This window comes from Diabrotica virgifera, chromosome 9, assembly GCF_917563875.1.
Source record: "Diabrotica virgifera virgifera chromosome 9, PGI_DIABVI_V3a".
Lineage (NCBI taxonomy): Eukaryota > Metazoa > Arthropoda > Insecta > Coleoptera > Chrysomelidae > Diabrotica > Diabrotica virgifera.
The window spans coordinates 115,710,068-115,716,067 of NC_065451.1; positions in this window are offsets into that span (position 1 = coordinate 115,710,068).

Genomic DNA, 6,000 nt, shown 5'->3' on the forward strand with positions numbered 1-6,000 from the left:
AGCAATAAGTAAATCGTCAGTTTGTAAGAAAAATCTCAACACCCCCTATCTCGGACATACGTTTATAAAGCAAACTATCATTATTTTTTCATGCAGAATTAACCCTTAAAGTTAGCCATACTTATTTAAAAACACCATGTATTGATGAAAAATAAGGCTAGTTGTTAAAATATTACCTAACTTTTTTAATATCCAACGTAAGCGAATGAATCGAAAAACATAATTTTAAGAAAACATGAGGCATAATATTCCACAGGGTGACGCGAACTTTGAGAAAAAATCACAGTTTGATTTGTATACAGCCGGTACACAATGATAATTTACCTGTCTAGAGCAACAATATTATTACGATATTGTTCAAGAATACGACTATTTATGTATTAAACATATTTATGTATTAAAAAATCACTTAAATCGGAAAACAGGTTTAGGAAATATGAGACATTAAAAATGACCAATTTTTAAAGTGGTGCGTTAATTTCTTGGAGAAGTGTAGATATACATAAATGCAATTAGAGATGAAGAACAGATTATACGAAAATATACCCAAACAATACATACTGTTTCAAATATTTAAAGATAAAGCGATTACAAAAATTGCAACTTTAGTCCAGGGCGCATCTGTTTTGAGATGGACGTTGAGAGATGCCTCAAATGTTTTTGCAGAAATTGCTTGAAAATAACTCAAATAATAATAATTTAGTTATCATCTTACCCAAAAATGTCCAAAACATTGTTTAAATAATCAAAAAGTCAAAAAATGAAGGAAAAATTCGAATTTTTCTTCGTTTTTTTGATTATACCTTTAAAAGTATTCATTTCTGAGAAAAGTTGCACTGATATATAGGATTGGTTAAAATTTTAAAAAATTGTCACCCTTGTTGCAAAATAGCAATAATTGCAAAAAAACATCAAAAACAAGTATTTGCATTTTACGTTTTTCAACCATTTATGGTACACTTAGGACCTTCATATTTTACACAGAAAAACTATATGATAAAATAAAACAATACTGTAAATTTCATTAAGATCGGTTGAACACATTTTGCAAAATAAATTTTGCAATCCAGGTATAGCTAAAAAAATTCATTTTTTCAAAAATGTTGCAGTACTGAAAATAAAGCAGATAGCAAGTTGAATTTTTTTTGCATATAGAAGAGTACCGTACCTTTCATTTGCAATTTGCATAATTAAAATCGATTAACTACCACGACGTCAGGATTTTTTTAAATAAACATTAATTTTTGGTGCTACGCGCAGGACAGCGGTGTTCGATTCACACAAAAGTTTTTTTCCACCAAAATGTCTTGCAATCTTTATCTAATATATTATTTTCTTACTCGATATTTTGTGGTATTTTAATATTTTAATTCTCCAAAAATCAAACTAATTTGGTTATTGTTTGTGAAATATTGTTTAAACAATTGCATATGTTTAAAAATAATAAACTTTTATTCTTTAAGTTAAAATATATGAACAAAGAAGAAAAAGCTAAAAAATTGCTAAAAAAGTGTTATTTCAAAGGACAGTATACTTGTTTTTATTTTGCAATAAACAAATTTATTTATTTATTTGTATGGAAATGTACTAAAAATTAAAATGTATCAATCATTATCAAAGGTCATTGGAATGCCCAATCAGAGCAAACTAACCGCTGTCTTGCGCGTAGCACCAAAAATTAATGTTTATTTAAAAAAATTCCTGACGCCGTGGTGTTTAACCGATTTTAATTTTGAAAATTGCCAATCAAAGGTACAGTATTGTTCTATATGTAAAAAGAATTCAACTTGCTGACTGCTTTATTTTCAGTCCTGTAACATTTTGAAAAAATGAATTTTGTTTGCAAAAGCTGGATTGCAAAATTTATTTTGCAAAATCTGTTGACCCGATCTTAATGGAATTCACAGTGTCTTTTTATTATATCATAAAGTTTTTCTGGATAAAATATGAAGGTCCTAAGTGTATCATAAATGGTTGAAAAATGTAAAATGCGAATACTTGTTTCTTTATGTTTTTTCGAAATTATTACTATTTTGCAACAAGTGTGACAATTTTTAAAAATTTTAACCAATCCTATATTGTAGGAAATTTAATTGCACAACTTTTATGCCAGTAAAACTTTTCTGAGAAATGAATACTTTTAAAGCTATAATCAAAAAACAAAGAAAAAAATCGGATATTTCCTTCATTTTTTGACATTTTGATTATTTAAACAATGTTCCGGGCCTTTTTGAGTGGGAGAATAACTCAAATATTATTATTTGAGTTATTTTCAAGCAATTTTTGCAAAAAAATTTGAGTCACCTCTCAACCTCCAAATGTACTAATATTTTTACAGGTGCTCCCTGGTCTACTTGACCATTATATATTATACATTATATAACATTATATATACATTATATATTATCCATTATACATTATACATTATATATAGGTACAATAGCTCACACACAGCCAACAGAACTGACATTGAGAGGTAGCTGGACAACAAGAAAGCTCTGTTCTTATGGGGAAGAGAATAGATAAATATGATTTATTATAGGTATAGATAAAAAATCCACTACACCAAAATGTTGATATTCAAACAACATATACACTATTTCAAAGCGTTTTAATACTGAAATAATTGTAGAATGCTTTGTTCAATTTTTGTAAATGGAATTGTTTTTCGACATGCCGCGCCGGGTTGGGGCCCCTGTATGTCGGGGGCCCCGTATAATTGATACGGCTGATACGGCGGTAGCTACGCCTCTGACATTAAGTCCACTTGGACTTAATGTCCACTTTACATCAACAATAAATTGAACAAGAAATTGACAAAGTTATTCAAGGCCAAATTAACGTGTACAAAATGTATGGTTTGTAAAAGAAAATGAAGGAATTTGATGAAATAGAACAACTGGATATGTTTTATTTTGTCAAATTTCTTTATTTTGTATAAGTCAAATTTGACCTTGAATAACGTTGTCAATTTCTTGTTCAATTTATTGTTGATGTAAAGTGCACTTTAGCCATACCAAAATCGCTGAATCGCTTCTTGTAAACTTCTTGTAAGCTTTTGATGAGGTGTGATGATTATAAATAAATGAGATTAATTGGGTCAGGTTAAGTATGATTAAAAATTAAAACATAAATGAAATGACAAATAGCAACATATATAACACGAATACATATAAACAGTTGAGCCTTGCAATTTGTCAGCTTATTTTGTTAATTGCTAGAAAACGCATTGCAGTTTATAAGCTTATTTGGTTAATTGCAAGAAAATGCATAATTACATTGACTGATTCCTCCGTTAAGGAACTTAGAATATTGTATATTATAGAGAGCGGTGTTTTGAAGTTCATGGAAATGAGTTTTGTGTATATATCAAAATTAGGAATCACATTAATCGGGCATTCAAAAAAGATGTGGTTTAGATCCTCGAGATGACCACATTCACAAAAAGGATTATCTTTTATATTCATTTTATACAGATGTTGTTTTGTTAAACAATGGCCTGTGCGCATTCTAATGATGGTGGTAGTGTGTCTTCTATTTCTATATGGAAAATTTGAATACCAAGGTTTTGTGGGAAAGAAGTCTTAAATTGTTTTGTATTGAGAAGTCTTCTTCTGGACTAAAGATTTCCATTTTTCTTGGTACTCTTTTGTAATTTTTCCTCTGATGACTGATAGGGCATCCTGGGAATCCAGTTGTACTTCCATTGGTACATTCAGGTCTCTTCCTATTTTTGCCAGTACGTCAGCCTGGGTGTTACCAAATATATTAGAGTGTCCAAGTATCCAGGAAAGGAGAATTTTGGTGCCATTCTCATTGGCTGAAGATATAAGTTTCTTTGTTTTTATGGACCTTATATCTGCTGAAGCAGATATGTTACATGTTTTAATATTGGTTATTGCATTGAGCGGATCAGAAAATATTATAGCTTTCTTTAGATGTTTTGTAGTTGCGACTTCCACCGCTTTATGTATTGCTATACTCTCTGCTTTGCTTATGCTTAGAGCTCCAGGAAGTCTTGAGGAGAAATTATATTCAATACTCGGGATGCATATCCCAAAACCTACCCTTTCTTTGTTTTTTGAGGCATCACTATATATAAAGGTATGGTCTTTCCCATATTGTTCAGTAGTCATAAGGAATTTTTCTTTAATCATCGGGTCATATTTTTTGATATTACAATTTAGAATTGGAAGTGGATTCATTAGTGTATTATAGTCTAATTCATAGCATGGAAAATTTCCGCTTTTGTATATTTTTTTAAAATATGGAAAAAATATTCTAATGCCGAAACCAAGTATGGTACATTATGCCTTGTATAAAAATTAGGTTTGTTTATGAGTCTTTTACGTATTTCAATTAGGAGTTATTCTTTCATTATGGGATGATTCTCAATTATGATGATTTTACTTAAAAATTTAGAGGCTAACAATAATCTTCTATGTTCCAGGTCCATTTGGGCAGACTCTGCCAAGATTGCCAAATTTGGTGTAGACTTCATGCACCCCAAACATATCTTAAGTCCCTCAAAAAATATTGCATTGAGTTTGATGTTGCATTTTTGTGATATTGGGTTGAATAGGAAGGAACCGTAATCGAGGTGAGATCTGATCAAGGCATTAAAAACCATTAGGAGTGTTCGTGGGTCAGCTCCCCACCAGACTCTGCATATTGCACGTAGGATGTTAATATTTTTCTTTGCCTTGAGTATAATATTGTCAACATGTAAATCCCATGATAGATGCTTATGAAAAATTATGCCTAGAAATTTCACATCATTTTTTAGAGGAATGGTTGTGTTGTTGATTTGGATTTCTGTTAGATTATCTCTTCGCCTACCCTTTGTGAACCATACAGCTTCACATTTGTCTTTGGACAAGGAAAAGTCATGTTCTGCAAGCCAGTGTAATGTGTTTTCCAATTCTTTGTTTATTTTACTTACCATGCTTTGGATATCATATCCCTTAATATACAAAAACCAAGTCGTCTGCATATCCACATATTTTAACTTCATTATTGATAATACAAAACAATCCTGCTATATAAATATTAAACAAAATGGTACTTAAGGGAGAACCTTGAGGTAGCCCCTTAGTTGCCATGAAAGGTCCCAAAAAGTCACCATAATTATTAATATTATTTATTGCAGATGGAATATTTCGAAGTTTTAGTTTGCTATAAAGTTTGTATATATTGACATTATCATATGCTGCTTTGATATCAAGAAAGATGGCCAAAACCGATTGCGAGGATTCAAAGGCTTCCACAATTGTGGAATGAAGGAGGGTTAAGTTGTCAGCAGTGCCTCTACCTTTTCTAAAACCTGTCTGATGGTTGGTGAATGAACAGTTATGTTCTAAGGACCAATCTAGGCGATTCTTGATTAATATTTCTAATGTTTTAAGCACACATGAGGATAAAACTATTGGTCTGAAACTACTGGCTAAGAGTGGATTTTTGTGTGGCTTTAAGATATTTATAACATTATGGTTTTTCCAATCTTCAGGCAGGTTGTCACCATTTAGACAATTATTGTAGATGTTCAACAGAAAATGTTACCTTCTAGTGGTAGATGGTTTATCATAAGGTAAGGAATGTCGTCCATACCTGGTGCCGATTTTTTTTATTATTTACAGCATTGTTAAATTCCCAGATTGTAAAAGGGGAAACTTGCTCGTTTATATCGTCAAGCTCAAAATTTGGATCAATAAAAACTGCAGACATGTTCTGTAGAATTTCTGTTTTAATGTTATCGGCGGGGTTATGAAATGTCTGGCCGTAATTTTTATTATTTGAGAATTTTTTAACTTTATTCCAAACATACGTAGTGTTAGATTCCTTATTTAATGATTCACAGAAGTTTATGAATTTATTTCTTTTTTTAATTCTGAGGTTTCGTTTAGTTTGGGCGATTATACGTTTAGCGTTTATATAGTTCTCTAAAGGCCGCGTCCCACCATCAAATAATTTGATCAAACTGGTTTGAGCAAACTGAAAGTG